The 17,445-nt window shown below is 29.4% G+C and overlaps 1 long non-coding RNA gene across 1 annotated transcript; it reads left to right on the top strand.

Moving 5' to 3' along the window:
- The first annotated feature begins 4,510 nt into the window (after nt 1-4,510).
- LOC114381224 lies at nt 4,511-7,050 on the top strand. The gene is made up of 2 exons (XR_003659970.1): nt 4,511-4,739; nt 6,776-7,050. It is a non-coding gene; the product is annotated as an uncharacterized LOC114381224 (long non-coding RNA).
- The last annotated feature ends 10,395 nt before the right edge of the window (nt 7,051-17,445 follow it).

The raw sequence follows: 17,445 nt of genomic DNA on the forward strand, positions 1-17,445 counted from the left end.
TAGTGTCAAAGGATCTCTTTCGAGAGAGTTGTTACTAAATGTGATTTTAGTGATTTCAAGAGGAATTTAAACTTACATTTATAAGATAGATGAAAGTTTGTTCTCATCCTTAATCACATGTATTAATCTGTATTGTCATGAGACGGTAGAATCTTCGTAGTCAAACTTTACACTTCCCAAGCTCCTATTCTAGATCTTACGTACCCTTGTGTTTATTTAAAAAGAAAAAATATATTTAGACAAAGATAACCAATCTTCTTATTTGATTAAAAACAAAATAATATATACTAATAATAATGATGGACAATTTTATTCTTAAACAACTTCTTTAATTTTTATTTTTTTTTCTTTAAACCTATAATAACTTTCCATTATTTTTATATTATTAGTTAAATTAAATTAAATTTTATATTTTTAAACATAATAATAAGTAAATATATTAATTTCACATTTTGATTAAATTTCTTCATTTTTTTCATTTTCTTCTTACGCCAGAAGAAATAGTATTTGAGTGGGTTGCATAATATTTTCCCTGATTTATATTTTTTTTTTCTTCAAAACAAAAATAAAATATTTTTTTATATTCCTTATCTATCTCATTTCCCTTCTTTCATTTCCTTTTAATAATACCAACAACAAAAATAAATGGTATCAATTTTTTTCCATTAAAATTAAAAATAATATCAACGAATTTATTACACTTATAACACTCACATATTATATTCAACTAACTGAGTTCAGTTAGACTCCCTTAATTACATGATATTGATTAAGGATATCAATATTATCTTTGATCCTGTTTTTAAAAATAAGTTATAATATATTTTAGGTTTCTAACCATGTTCACCTTTAATGTAAAAAGGAAGCTATTTTTCCTTTTATTTGTTCTACTTCTTTTTTTTAGGGGTTGTTCTTCTTCTATCATCCATAATTTCCGTACATTTTTATTTTTACTTTTAAACCTTTCTCTATCTGTGTCTTCTTTTTCCACCACATCATGCATCATTTTTTTTCTCAAAATGGTATAAATACCCCAATGAGGTGTTAAGCCATCAGTTTCATACCAGTATCATTTTCCTATCTCTACATTATTACTCTGTTTCAATTGAAATTTGTGGAAGCACGCCATTCAGTCAAAACATAAAAAGCCGATACTTTCTTGTATATCATATTCAATGTGAGATTGTTAGGTCTGGTATGTTTGGGACTTAGAGTGTATGTATTAGGTAGTATCACTTGTAGTTGTATGCATCATCACCCCCCTTTGCGAGGATGCCATGTGCTAGTATTTTGTATACAGTGGTGCCATGATGCATTCATTGCTTTATGCAAATTATTGATGGTAAAGAAAGTTAACCAAGCTCAATAGTAGAATTCACAATTAAAATTTTAATGGTATCATAATCTCATTTCTGCAATCTTTTCGTTCAAAATGCTAATATGGCTACATTCCCGAACCTCCCTCCCTCCTTAGGTCCTACAAGTATAATAGTTACTATATGGATATTTAGCTTCTTTGAAACATTTGGGCCTTAGCTAACGTCAATGACTTGGCCCATATTTGGAATGATGTGATGTATATTTATTGGGGACGTTAGTTTTTTTTTTCTTTTTCTTTTTCTGACCGAGTTATCAATATTTAATCCAAAAATAATGATTAATTTATATAGAAACGAGTGCATAAAAGATAAATATTTTCTTATCAAAATAATTTATTTTATACCTAAAGATTAATTTAAATATGTGTCACCTGATTAAAGGATACATACTGTTGTCACTTGTGTCAATATTTATTGATCGGATAAATTAGATTAACTTAAAAAAAATACATATTAAGTGATATATATATATATATATATATATATATATATATATATATATATATATATATATATATATATATATATATATATATATATTCATTAAATACTTAAAGAATTTATAATAATTTATGGGATAAATTGCATTTTTAAAAAAAATTATTTCTAAACTCTTATAAATTTAAGTTAAAGTAAAAAAAAGTTAAATTTTCTTATTTTTACTTAACTTAGTTATGATTTTAAACTCATTAAATATAAATTTAACGAAGAATATATAATATTCGGAGGCAAAAAAATTACAATAAGTTAGAAAATTTTGAAACTAAAACTACAAAAGATAAAGTGCTTTTTCGTTAACTTTAAATAATTTGAGTTTTAATATATTTTCAACCTGTTATTTAATTATTTGTATCACATTATTAAAAAAATAATTAAGACAATAACATTTCAATCATGTTTCAATTAATACATAATTTATCAATTTTAGTGGGGGGAAAAAAAATTGTTGCTTTTCCCTATATATTTACCTAAGCCTTGGAAAAGTTTAGCATATGTAATATCAGCCATGCAGTCTCGTCTCGTGACCTCCCCACTTGCAATTTCTGAATTGTTTTACCGCTGCAAATGCAAAAGGGTGTGTGTGATATGCTGTCTAGCTTTAGCTTTTGGTCCTTTTCATGGGAATAAAATGAATTGGTCACGGTTGGAATAGCAAACTTGTTTTCACCACAAAATGCTGGTAGCAGCACCATTAATATTAATGTTCCTTGTAGCAGAAAGTTTGAGAAACTAATCAAAAAGTAAATAAGAGTAGGCACAACATTTATTAAAGGGTCCAAAGGAACAGTATGATGTGAGGTACAAGGAATAATATTATTTTCTCTTCTAAAATTTGTTTATCTTTTTTTATAATATTTTTTCTTAATTTTAAATATATTAATTATTTTTTCATATATATTTTTATTTTATTATTTTTTTCTTTAAACATTAATAAGAAAGAAACAAATAAGTGGATAAAAAAATAAAAAATAATTTTAAAATGATAATATAAACGATAAATTTGATACGATAATGACTTTTCTTAAAAGACATCAATTAATTAAAACGAACTTAGGAACGGATGGAGTAATTGTACAAAAGTATATAATAGAACTTTGTCAAAAAAAAAAAAATACAAATGTCAATGGTAAAACCATGCCAGTGCAGTGCAGTACCCTCCTTCCTTGCTTCCTTCTAATTTCATGCTTCAAATATCCCCTTTGAATTTGATTTAAGAAACCAAACTGGTTCCATAAACTCTTTTTCTTTCAAACTTTATGCTACATTTTTCTTGTGGAGACTTAGAATGTGGCAAAATCAGCCCAACAATTCTTCTTACAGTGATTCCGTCAAGGCTCTCGAAGATGATATGCAACATGCTAATACCCTGTAAGATCCTCGTTCTTTTTATTTTATTTTATTTTTCAAGGGTATATTTTAGTTATACATTATCTCATTCCCGCTTTTAAGGTAGAATCATTTGGCCATCATTTTTTCCTGTTTCCATTTTATGGATAACAAATTTAAAGGGCTGCATTATCACAGAAACAACATGGTATGATCGGTATCTGTACAATTTAACATGGTTGAAGTTTGGTTAGAGTTTGAGAATATTAGAGGAGCCAGTGTTAACTGCACAATCAAAATGAACCATCAAGACTCAATTCAAAAAACAATCTTGAATATATGAATGTGTGTGTGTATCCTACAGAGAAATGAATTTTAGTCACAAGCCATGGCCCGAAATGCCAATTTTAATCATCTAGCAGAACTACCTACAAAGGAAAGCCATCCCCTTATGTCACAGTTTTCCTTTGGTTTGCTCAATTTTTTCGGTGGGTTGTAAAATTGCTAGAGTGCCAGTGTGTTCTAAAATTATATCTTAATTATAGTGTATACATCAATGATTGAAAGGATTTTTTCACTCTTATCTAATCACAAATTGTTAAGTATAATAAGTTTATTGAGATATACAATAATTATCATACAAATTATATCAATATTAATTTAGGATTGATTGATAATATAAATTTTTTTTACCTTGACAATACATGGAATTTAAACTTGCTATATTTTGTGTGACTAATCAATGATTTATGCTAGCTGTGGTTCATGTTATTGACATTTAAAAAAAATGCAGGGCATCAACACTTCCTCGATATTATGATGGGAACTATTTTCAGATGAAATTATCTTACAGCCCCTTTGCTCCTATTTTTTTGTACTTGATCGAATGGTTGGATTTTAGTTGTACAGACACTTTGCCCATGTATTTAGTTGTCACTATCACTTCTGGTTAATTTCTTCTCTTTTATGTTCCCCCGTTCGAAGTCTACTTTGCCCGTGGAAATGTAAATGAATTTAGCTGTGCTTTGTTTGTCCTAGTCCAGGTATACATGGAATGCCCTCTATTTCCTCAAAAAAAAGGAAAGCAACTATAAAGGAATTTTATGATATGTCATAATGTTACGTATTTACATGTATCAGAGATATAAGGTTGATCAGGTGATTAAGAAAAAAAAAAGGAGGAGAAGATCTCGAGTTTGATTTTTTTTACTAACAAATTAAAAGACTAACAATTAATATTTACCGATAAAAAACATATTTACATGTATCTTATCTTGCTGCCTTTTTCTCTTAAACTTTGATGATGGCATATGTTTTTGCAGCTGTCATATACCCTTCATTAAGGTTACTTCAAGGCGAGTTTAATAATGATAAAAGAAACAGTTGTGCAGAACTGAGCAGAAAGAGGCTTGAAAAGGTTCTCAGTAAAGATCTAGAGGGAGATGAGGAATGTGGCATATGCATGGAAAACGGCATGAAGATGGTTCTGCCTAATTGTGGACATTCTTTGTGCATTAGCTGCTTCCATGATTGGTACTGTCAAATGCCACAATGTCTACAACATCATCTTATTAATCTTTTCAAGAGGAATGCCCACCAAAATTTGTGATTCTTTTAACAAATTTTAACGAATCACAAAGTAAATGTTAAAAAGAGTGTCACAAATAGCGGCTAGCATTTTTCTCTTTTTAATACAACAACAACAACAACGCCTTATCCCACTAGGTGGGGTCGGCTACATGGATCAACTTCCGCCATAATGTTCTATCAAGTACCATACTTCTATCCAAATCATTAAGTTCGAGATCCTTTTTGATAACCTCTCTTATAGTCTTTTTGGGTCTTCCTCTGCCTCGAATTGTTTGTCTTCTCTCCATCTGGTCTACTCTCCTCACTACAGAGTCTACCGGTCTTCTCTCTACATGCCCAAACCACCTAAGTCTATTTTCCACCATCTTCTCTACAATAGGCGCTACTCCAACCCTCTCTCTAATAGCTTCGTTTCTAATTTTATCCTGTCGAGTCTTACCACACATCCACCGCAACATCCTCATCTCCGCTACACCTACTTTATTCTCATGTTGGCTCTTGACCGCCCAACATTCTGTTTCGTACAAAATCGTCGGTCTTACCGCAGTCCGATAAAACTTTCCCTTTAGCTTGATCGGTACCTTTGCATCACATAACACCCCCGATGCTTTTCTCCATTTCATCCATCCTGCTTGAATGCGATGATTCACATCCCCTTCAATTTCCCCATCATCCTATATTACAGACCCAAGATATTTAAACCGTGTGACTTGAGGGATAATATGGTCTCCTATTTTCACCTCTGAGTTAGAAACCCTCCTTCTTTTGTTGAACTTACATTCCATATACTCCGATTTGCTTCTGCTTAGGCGAAAGCCATGTGTTTCTAGAGCTCGTCTCCAAGTTTCCAACCTCTCATTCAACTCCTCCCTCGACTCTCTAAGGAGGACTATGTCATCTGCAAAAAGCATGCATCTCGGCGCTATCTCTTGGATTTGTTCCGTGAGGACATCCAGAATTAAGTTAAAAAGGTAGGGGCTAAGGGTTGACCCTTGATGTAAACCAATTGTGATGGGAAAATCGTCTGACTCTCCACCCTGTGTCCTAACACTAGTCGATACCCTATCATACATATCTTGGATAGCTCGAATATATGCAACCCTAACCCCTTTCTTCTCTAGAGCTTTCCACAAAATCTCTCTAGGCACTCTATCATACGCTTTCTCCAAGTCAATAAAAATCAAGTGCAAGTCTTGTTGGGCCATGCGATATTGCTCCATCACCCGCCGTAATAAATAAATCGCTTCCATGGTCGACCTTCCCGGCATGAAACCAAATTGATTCTCAGTAACTTGAGTCTCCTTTCTTAATCTCCGTTCGATCACTCTTTCCCATAATTTCATGGTATGACTCATGAGCTTGATTCCCCTATAATTTGCACAATTTTGTATATCCCCCTTGTTCTTATAGATTGGCACTAACGTGCTTCTCCTCCATTCCTCCGGCATGCGTTTTGACCTCATAATTTCATTAAAGAGTTCGGTGAGCCACTCAAGACCTCTATCTCCAAGAGTTTTCCACACTTCAATAGGTATGTTGTCTGGCCCCACCGCCTTACCATTACTCATTCTTTTCAACGCTTCCTTTACTTCCTGTTTCAGAATCCGACGATAGTACTTATAGTTCCGGTCCTCTTCTCTTGTGTCTAGACTGCTAGAGTCATATCCATATCCATCATTAAATAAGTTGTGGAAATACGCCTTCCACCTTTCCTTGATATCTTTTTCATGCACTAAGATTTTGCCTTCTTCATCCTTAACACACTTTACTTGATCCAAATCTCTAGTCTTTTTAATACTTGATAAAAAAATAATAAATAAAAATGTACATGCATGCAATATTTTAGAAACACAAAGTATATAATATGAAGATTTTTTTTTTCAGTAAAAAAAAAAACGGTGGTTATTGGCAGCAGATGTTGTGGTAGGACAGAAGATTATTTCGTTGACATTGCAAAATGTAACAGATGAAAATTTCAGGTATATGAGATCAGAATCATGCCCATTTTGCCGTGGAAACCTGAGGAGGATCAATCCTAGAGATTTATGGGTGGTTATTGGCAGCAGTGATGTGGTTGACAGGATTACCATTGCAAAGGAGAATTTAAGATGTCTCTACCTTTACATTGAAACTCTGCCTCCAATCATATCGGATGCACATGTACATACATTCAATTACATGCAATAACTTGAAGAAAAACGGTGCTAAATGTTAATTATAATTATTATTATGCAATTGAAAGAATACAATTATACAAACATGCTTTTCCTGTGTGAGTAGGAAGATAATGTAATACTAATACCGCAGCCTCATGCTTTATTGTTATACTATTGAAGTGGTACAAAGCACAAACTATGAAAGGCATCATAGATATTTTGAATTTTTTACACTTATGAAGTCTAAAGTTCTCGTTGAATGGCTTGGAAATTGACACGTTCTAGCTTTTAATACAATAATAATCAACGGCTGAATTATGGTATACGGAGTCATCATAGACAGTTAAACAGTAACTATTTTCACAATATGATGAGAAGTAAAGAAATTTGAGAGATGATGTCATGCTGAGCTGGTTTTATTTCTAGAAACCTTTTGCAGTTATGGTCTATGTTTAACTGGCCCAGTGTTTGGTCAAAGATCATTAACAGCCCAAATGACTCAGTTATACTCCTGGACTATTAGTATTACTACAACATGTTTTGGAGAGGTAAAATTGTATTTTTGTTGTTTTTAATTGTTTTCAATTTCAATTTTAATTTTTTTTAAATTTATTTATGAATTTAGTCCCCCAGTTATATCAAATCCTAAAAATATGATTCTTAAGTCCAGATTTAAACGTTGACTGTCATAAAGAAATGGTGACGACCACGTGTTGCGTTCTGATTGGACTATAAAAAGAAAAATGTTAGAGTTGGCTCTTGGACGTACCTTTTCATGTACAATCAGAATGTGACACATGATCGTCAACGTTTCTTTATGACAGTCAACATTCAAATTTGTATTTGAGACCACATTTAACATAACTTAGAGACTAAATTCGTGAATAAATTTAAAGAAAGACTAAAATTGAAATTAAAGACAACTAAAGCACCAAAAATAATTTTACCTTTTAAAAATAACTAAATTATTTCACTAAGCCCATATCTTTAGTCAAGGTAACAAAACCATATATATAATCTTTAACTAAAGGTCATATTGAAGTAATCTTTTGTTGTTTTTGATTTTTCATAATCATACCATGATTTTGACTGTCAGAAAGTATATTCAAACACAAACTATATGTCACGTGTGCCTGATTAGTTGTTGTATATTTTATGTGCACTACTGTTATAATGTTCTTCATTAAACTTCCTACACTTTTATAAGTGCGGTTGAATGAATAATCCTTTGGAATATATATATATATATATATATATATATATATATATATATATATATATATATATATATATATATATATATGTGTGTGTGTGTGTGTGTGTTTTACATACATATGTCAAATGTGTTGTTTTATTTTATGACAAAAAAGAAGGGTCTTGCTATGGCAAGTGGCTAAAATGATTAAGCACAAGCATATTCTCCAGACGCAACTCGCTCATTGCATTACTCAAACCGCTCCTAGTTACAGGGAAAATAGTGAAAATTTTAACAATGTAAAGTTAAAAAGCAAGAAAGAAAAAAAGAGAGAATAAAACAGGTAAAGAGCAACTGATGAAGCATCATGGGGGGAATAAGGCAGACCCATTTTCTTAACTTTTTTCATTAAACAAATGAAAAGCTGTGCTCCACTTAGCTGAATTAGTTGCATGGAGTTGATCCCTTTTCTATTATGTGAGTATTCATTCAATCATGCCCGGGCTCACTACCCATTCCTTTATTTAAAATATAATTCCCCTTATCAAAAAGAATTTCTTAGTGGGAATTTTCCTTTTAGGGTCATTTAGTTTTTGCTCACTATAGTTCTTTTGCTATCCCAAAATCCCTTATGTACTCCACACCACACAGGCTTACCTTTAAACCCCCTTGGTTAAAACTTCAAAGTGAAACCCCCAAAACTAACTTTTTCTTCCTTGGTAACATTGTAGTCCCTCTGTGAATGAACCTCAACCACCAAGTGCACTTCCAATCGAAGTGTGAGATAAAATAAAGGAACAAGAAGGAAGAAGTTGGCATTACTTCTATTGATCATGGAAAAGTGAGAGAAAAAACAGACGGATTCGAATCCTCTCAATTGTTTTTTTTTAAAACAAAATTAATAAATTAATATTTATCAATAAAAAAACATTTATTGATCATGGAACTTAATTAAGTCATAATTAGTTCAATTAAGTCATTGTTTAATAGAGTTTTAAAGAAGATGCCACCTTATCGCTTGTTATGCGCAGCAAATGGAGCTATCTTGGCCTTCAAATGTAATATTGGTAGGGGTATCGTGACCTCTATCAAGTTGATGTTAATCAAATTTGGGTTACAAGTTACACTGATTGGGTAATCTTACGTCATTATGGTGCACGTAATGGGACTATGAGATTCTATAGAATATAGATCATTAAGATGGCATAATTGGATACCTTTTGATTTTGATTTAATTATGTGTTCTCACATCTTTCTTTTTTTTTTAGTGCAACCTCCATTAATATTTAATTAGTATTTACGGTGATTCAACTTTCCAATTTCACCCAAAACACTAGACACACACATTAACAGGTGCACGTGATGTGAACTTCCTTTGATATAAGCTCAACATATATAAAAGATTATTATTATCATCCCTATATATAATTTTTTATGCAAATCCTTAATTACCGTCTCCAATAATTAGTCTTGAATATTCTCATACAATTATTCCTAAACATTATTAATTACTAGAGACAGACCCGTGTGTTGTGTGGATTTATAAATAATTAAATAAATTATTTGTTTGATAAATTAAATTTAAAATATAATTATTAATCATATTTTATGTCATTCTTTATTAAAGAAGTTAAAAATTATGTATAAATTAAGATATTTTTTATTTATTAATATATTTATAATGAAATATTTTAGAATTAAAGACTGACTACTTGACTAAAATTGATTAATGTGAAACTAAATGTAAGCGTTATATATAAATTTTATAAGAGTAATATAAGAATCAAGTGGAATTGACATAATATATTTAATGACATAATAATCAACCATAATGGTAAAAACATAAAAATTGACATAATATGAGAAATATATTTAATGAAAGAAAAATAGTCAATCATAATGGTAAAAACATAAAAATAATGTGAATAAGACACCGAAAATTGTATATTTAAATAGACTTTTTGTATTTATTTTCTTTTTCTGATGAATTTTTGTTTTTTTTTGTGTGCTCCTTTTTAAACTTTGAAGTAAGATTGACTTTTCATCAGAGGATATCAAAACAGTTTGTTTATTCGCTTTTCTCCTTGATGAACTTTCTAAGATTGAATAAACTTCATTTGATGATGAAGATGCATCTTTTGATTTAATGGATGCTTGTAGTTTTGAACTTTTACTTATGATAGATTTTTTTTCACATTTTTCTGTAATGGACTTTCTTTTTCTTTTGATGATGAAGATACGTTTTTTGACTTCTTGGATAGTTGTAACTTTGGACTTTGACTTGTAATAGTTTGTTTATTTGTCTGATTTTTAATGGACTTTATGATATTTGATAAACTTCTTCATGATAAAGATGCACCTTTTAACTTGTTGGATGCTTATAGCTTTGTACTTTGACTTATAACTAATTCTTCACCTAATCATCTGATGATATTTTTTGTGATGAAGTGGACCCCTTTTTTAATAAAAATATTATTTAGTGGATAAAACTATTAATATTTTGTACAAGAAGTAAAAATGAAAATAAATTATAAATATGGTTACCTGTTTAATTTCTTTGAGGAGAGGATCATGCTGAATGATATTTTTTGGGATAAAAATCCTTCTGACAGTATAGGTTTGAAATCCTTCCTTCAAGTTGTGAATTGTGAGTATGATTTCAAAAAATAAAAGTGTGTTTGTAAAGACTATACAATATTGGAGTATGTCAGCCTTATTTGCATTTTGGGTGTGAAGGAGTTCAAACGTTGTTATGTTTAGAATTTGTTGTGCATCTCGATAGAACATTGTGAATCTTGTTACACCAGTGTCATTAGAGACTTTCAATTATATCTTGAACCTAAAAAAGGTTTTAAAAATGCTAATATTTATTTAATTATGTTATAAAAAATAATTCATTATATACAAAATATTAAACCTTGTTGTTTGGTACTTGGATGGTTGTTTGCATTATCTACGAGTGTATTGATTTCCCTCTTTTGTAACTTTCTTTTGGCATTTCTCACATGCAACATAATTCCATCAAACATATCGTTGATCTCATTGATTATTGCATGAATTGTGAACACATTATCCTATTATTTTATATATGTTAAAACTAAGAAAAAATAAAGTATTATTGAATATTATGAATATGAAGGTCATGGTAAGTTAGCATATTTGTGATTCTCATACCCATTTCATGGACATTATATATTGCAAGGATCTTCTATTTTTGGACATTTTCCTGTCAAGATCAGTGTTGGCAGAACTTGGAGAAGATAGTTCTTTCATTTGTAGTTTCATTTTTTACTACAAAGTAGTTATTTAGAATAAAATTTATAATTTTTTAACTATATCAATCAAAGAATTAAAATAAATTAACGATTTTGTTCGTTGAATGTTACAAAATGTGTATAATAAAATAAAATAAAATAAAAGAATGAAGTTCATTTTATCCTATCTTAAACTTTACAAGATCAAGATTATCTAGGTTGATATAGATCCTTGTAATTGAAGTTGAGTTGATTGAATATTCATATGAAAAAAATTATTAGAATATAATTGTTAGTAAATTAAAATTATTATAGTAAATAAAATATATAAAAAATTATTGTAAGCAAAAAGTATGATATAGACTTAATTGAATTAAAATTATTTATTTATTAAATAAGTTGAATTGAAAATAATGCTTAAGATAGTAAAGAAACATCTCAAATAAATAAATATCAAATTAAATAAAAATAAAGGGATAGAAAATTATGGATCAATTTTTATTTAAATGTTATTTAAAGATTTGATTATATATATATATATATATATATATATAACTTAATATAAAAATTAAATTTAGAAAAATAATTTCAATTTTCTTAGTGAAATGATATATGATAATCGCTTAATGTAAACATTAAGTACAATTTAACCACCTATTTATCTAGTTATCCATATTTTTTTAGCTGAATTATCTATATATAAAGAAAAGAAAAGAAACAACGTATTAACATATATAACGTGTAGAATATAAATTTTGTTAAGGATTTTAAATGTGTGAAAGTAATCAAACCTTTGAATTTTTTAACTATGATAGAAGTGATTACAACTATCTTTGAGCCTTCTTCTTGGATGTTGATTGCTTTTTTAAATTTAATGATATATAAAATGTAAAAGAAAATGATTATAGAATGTAATATAGAACATTGAAGAATGAGGATCGCGAATATGAAAAACATTTGGAGGTCACTAAGATTAAATTGAAATGTTTTGATATAGGTTTTGCTATGTTGTGAGTAACATGAAAGAAGAAATAAAGAAAAGAGAAGTAATAGACACAAAAGGAGAATGTTCTTCTTTTTCCAAATCATCATTGCTGATGTGACAACGTAATAATAAGGAGCTCAACTTTTATATATTATCTTTTGAATGTTCCTTTAAATGATTTGTATGCATCATTTGTTGAGATAATTCTTAAATTATATATGGTGTATAAGTTCTCCTATTGTAAAATATCATTGAATTTTGAAATTATATTCTCCCGTATCGCTACATGTAATAGAGCTTCCGGTCACAATATATTTAAAAGTGCAAATCATATTAAAATTAAAAATATTAAATAAATTTAATATATCAATATAAAATTTGTTTAAAGTAATTTAATGTGATTTTTTGTTTTACATTTTGTGATATGTAATATTGGAGATAGTAAATAAAATTAGATTTGTAATAGTTAAAGTTGATGTGAAATATATATTTTTACAGGTTAATGTGAAAAATAAATAAATTTCAACTTTGTTTAACCAACATATTTTTTTTATAGATTAGATTGAAAACTAATTTTAGATCATGAACTTTGTTGATGTGAAATATTTATTTTTATTTATATTTATAAAGCAAAAAATATATTAGAATTTAGAAATTATTAATATGAAAATTTTGAATGATATATAAAATGTAAAAGAAGATGGTTATATAATGTAATATAGAACATTGAAGAATGAGGGTCATGAACATGCGAAACATTTGGAGGTCAGTAAGATTAAATTGAGATGTTTTAATATAAGTTTTGTTATGTTGTGAGTAACATTGAAGAAAAAAAAAAAGAAATGATAAACACAAAAGGAGAATGTTCTTCTTTCTCCAAATCATCAATTTTACTAACTTGGCGGCATAATAGTGAGGAGCTCGACTTTTATATATTATAAATAAATAAATAGATTACCTGTTATACCTGGTGTTAAATATTCTCCTACCACAATTATATTACCTATCATATCACTCACACATATTTACATATTCAGCTTAATAACCCTCAAAGTTGCATTAGAATTTTCAATATTCACCTTGTCAAGAAAATAATTAAATTGTGATTAGTCCAATGTCTTTGTAAATATATCATGCAGAGGTTGATTAGGTGTTGATGTTAGTTTTCGGTATTTTGTCTTAGATAAAATGACAAATTTACTTCAATATGTTTGATTCGTTCATGAAAAACAACATTTTTAGTTATATGGAATGTATTCTAACTATCATAAATTCATAACAAAGGTGCATGAGAGTGGAGTGTGCCACACCAAAGTTAAATAGTATTTCTTTCAACCACTTTAATTCACATATTGTTATTACCACGGATCTATATTTTGTTTTTGCTAATGATTAAAACAATATTTGTTGTTTCTTGGTCTTCTTAGAAATTGTAGAATTTCCTAAGAGCACGAAACACTTAGTGAATGATTTCCAAGTCAAAAGGCAACTTGCCCAACTTGAATCACACCATCCTTACAATTCCAAATCACAGTTTTAACGCAGCATAATGCATTGTCTTAGGTTTCTTTTCAAATAGTAGACTACTTGCAATGCAACTTCAATTCCTAATAATGTTCGTACTTTGGTTGTGGCATAAATTATGAAAGAGTGTGAACACAATAAATTCAGGTCAAGTAAAGGAAATATATACGAGACCACTTACCAAGTGATGATATCTTTTTGGATTATTAAGTAAACCACCATTAGCCAATGCCAATTGATGATTTTGCTTCAAATGAATGTTCGCAGATTTGGCTCCTAGCAACCCAACTTCATATATGATATTGAAGACATATTTATATATGTTGACAAAGAAAAATGTTAGAAGGATTCCTAGCAGCCTTAACACCTAAAAAATACTTCAACATTCCCATATCTTTCATGTGAAACTAGTCACTTAAATAAGCTTTAAATTGTTGAATGACACTGATTCTTTTTCAAGATTTATCAAATCATCAACACAAACAAGCACAACAATTTGCACACTTCCTTGTTGCAAGCTGAACAATGAATGGTCCAAATAAGATTATTTGAAAGCATACCTTTCAATGCAACAAATAAGTTGGACATTATTTTTCACCCATAAAGTGATTTATATACCATGCTTGGCTGCTAGTTGCTACACATTAAAAGCCTAGAGACATTTTCACGGACACCTTTTCTTAGGTCACCTTGAAGAAAAACAATGTTCACATGGAGTATATTGCAACTTTCAAACCTTTGTTGCAACCATAACTAAGTGCATAATGCACATTGTAAATCTTAATTCTTAACAACCAATTCAAATGTGTCTTGTATAAGCAACACCTTCAACTCTGTGGTTGCCGAAGATCACCAACCTAACCTTAACCCAGTCCATAATTCCATCTCAATGGTGTTTTATCCTATACACTCATTTACAATCAAGTCACTTCTTTCCAAGAAGTAAACACTTCACTCCTACGACTTCATGTTTTCAAGAGCTTGAATCTTATTTTGCATTAATTTTTTTTTCTATTCTATCTTTCTCTATTTTTTTTTTAATCTTCTTTCACTCAGTTTCTACTTAAATATTCTGTGGGTAAAGTGAATGTGTGAGGCGTTTAGCTTGATCAATTTGTTTTTTCTTATAGGTTATTGAACTCCACATATACTATGAGGGTGTAAACGAATGGTTGAAGTTATAGAATATATATATAACTCTTTATATGCCTTTTTTTTAATCGCTTAAACTTTTGTAATAATTTAAATGACATAATATTAACTTATTTAGAATTGAATTCTTATTTCTACGTATTTACTTACTAATTTAAGTGTATCTTTAAATTAAAGTTTACATATTTAAATTTGGTTAAATTTACGTTTGCAAAATGACTTTGTAAAAAAAGCCTAAATTTTGTTTCTCAAAAGCTGAATTTGCATATAAAATTTTACTCTGAAACGTATATTTAAACATGATTTCAAATCAATTTTACTTTCAAATAATATACTTTTGACCTTTTCACCCAAAAAATTGTGGTGAAAATAAACTAATAATCACTGTCAAATTTAAATTTCCTAACTCAACACTTCCATTTGGCATTTGGTTACTTTTGAAAGGGTTATTATTTACAGTATTAACCAAGCGTGGAAACACGCACCAATGGTACGGCGACAGAACCTTCAGGTATTTTTTTTATTTTTGACCTGACACTGATGTTTTGTCCCTCTGCCTTTGTGCTTTGTCTTTGTTCAATTCAATTACCTTTTTTGGGTCCATTAATATTGACACGTTGGAAAGCAACATGATGCCGGGGGAGGGTGGTACCGGCTACGTATAATTTTCTATCTATTTTGACTGATAAATATTTTTTATTTTTTATTAGTTCTTACTTTTATTTTTTTTTTACTTTTTTCATCCTTAATTAAGTACTAAAATAAATACAATTTTTTTAAAAAACTAAAATTAACAAAACAAATTAAAAATTGAAAACAAAAAAATCTAAAAAAAATTTAAAGATTTAAAACCACACCCAAATCTTATTCTTACCCTATAGTCTTAATCCATAGAAGAGATATAAAATTTACCTGATGCTTGAGAAGAAAGGCTTAAGAATAAAGGAAAAGAAAGAAAAAAGGTCTTAAATTCAAATTTTCTTATTTATATTTTGAATAAAATTAATAAATTAATATTTATCAATAAAAAAATATTTCATAGTGCATAACATAAGCACATTTGCCAAGGAGGGTAGTACTAGCTAGTCCAGTTCAATAGGGAAGGGAAGTTGGGTGTTGTTTGTTTCTCTGAAGTCTGGACCCAATTGGATTGAATTGATCATTCAGTGATTGGAATTGGAGATCCAAGTTCAGATGATATTGGGCAATGGGCATGTCTAAGTCTAACAATTTCTCTTCTCTCCACCAACTTTCCCATCATGTCTCTCAAATGCATTCCACGTGCATTTCCACCATAACTTTGTCAGTCATGAAATGAATTTTCACGTTGTCCATCTTACCTTTTTTTTCATTTCCATAAATAAATTAAGATTCCATCTTCAGTGAATTCTTAGCTGACAAAACAAAAAGAGGTGATTTTTTTTATATATATATTTCTTGTCCCCTTACTTTTTCTTCATAAATTTCCTTCTCATGCATTTTTCCAAAACAGAATCTGGTTTTCATTCTCTGTTTTCTTCCCACCCTATGCAAATTGCAAACCATAAATTTCCCACTAATAAAATGAACCGCAACCTCTCCTGCCTCATCATCGTCATAATAATATATTAATACATATTTTTATAACAAATTGCTATAATTCATTTTTTATCACATTGTTTAAAAATGGAGATCAAAACTAATATTTATTCAGCAAAAAAAAATCAAAACTAGTATTTCATAAGTATTGTTCTCTTAACTCATAAAGACATTTTTTAAAGATAAAATTATAAAACATATACGAGCTAAAGTGTATAACACTTTAGATAGATGATTTAAAATTAGGAGACTCATGCAAGTTAAAATAAACAATATCTCATATACAATAATCCTAAATAATTGAGCGGAATTGAGGTGCAAACATTAATAATAGAAAGAACAGGTAAACCACAAGGCTTTTTAGTCCTTTAGCCTCAATTGAAAAATTACTATTCTGATACACCAAAATAGCACTCTACATAGATAACAGTCCCACTAAAACCCTTTTTAAAAACAAAACGATAACACCATACAAGCCAAAGCATATAAAATATATACTTCAAATAAGCAAAAGTGCCACTTACTGGCTTTTAGAAATGCATCTGCACCGCAGCACTACACAACGCAGGTTCCAGAAGTATAGTAGAAAGTAGAAGCACTGTTTGTTTTCCCTAGGTTATCTCAGTATAATAGTACATAATAATAGCTTTTGCATATTTTGACAAGAAGCCTCACTCACTTTCCCTGGGATGCCTGAACAATCTTCCCACTCAGTTCAGTTCACTTTTATATTAATGTTTTTGGTGAAATGGTATTCCTACAAGTTTTGATTATATTTAAATTGATTATCAGATTAATATTTAAT

This window comes from Glycine soja, chromosome 13 (assembly GCF_004193775.1).
Source record: "Glycine soja cultivar W05 chromosome 13, ASM419377v2, whole genome shotgun sequence".
Classification (NCBI taxonomy): Eukaryota; Viridiplantae; Streptophyta; class Magnoliopsida; order Fabales; family Fabaceae; genus Glycine; species Glycine soja.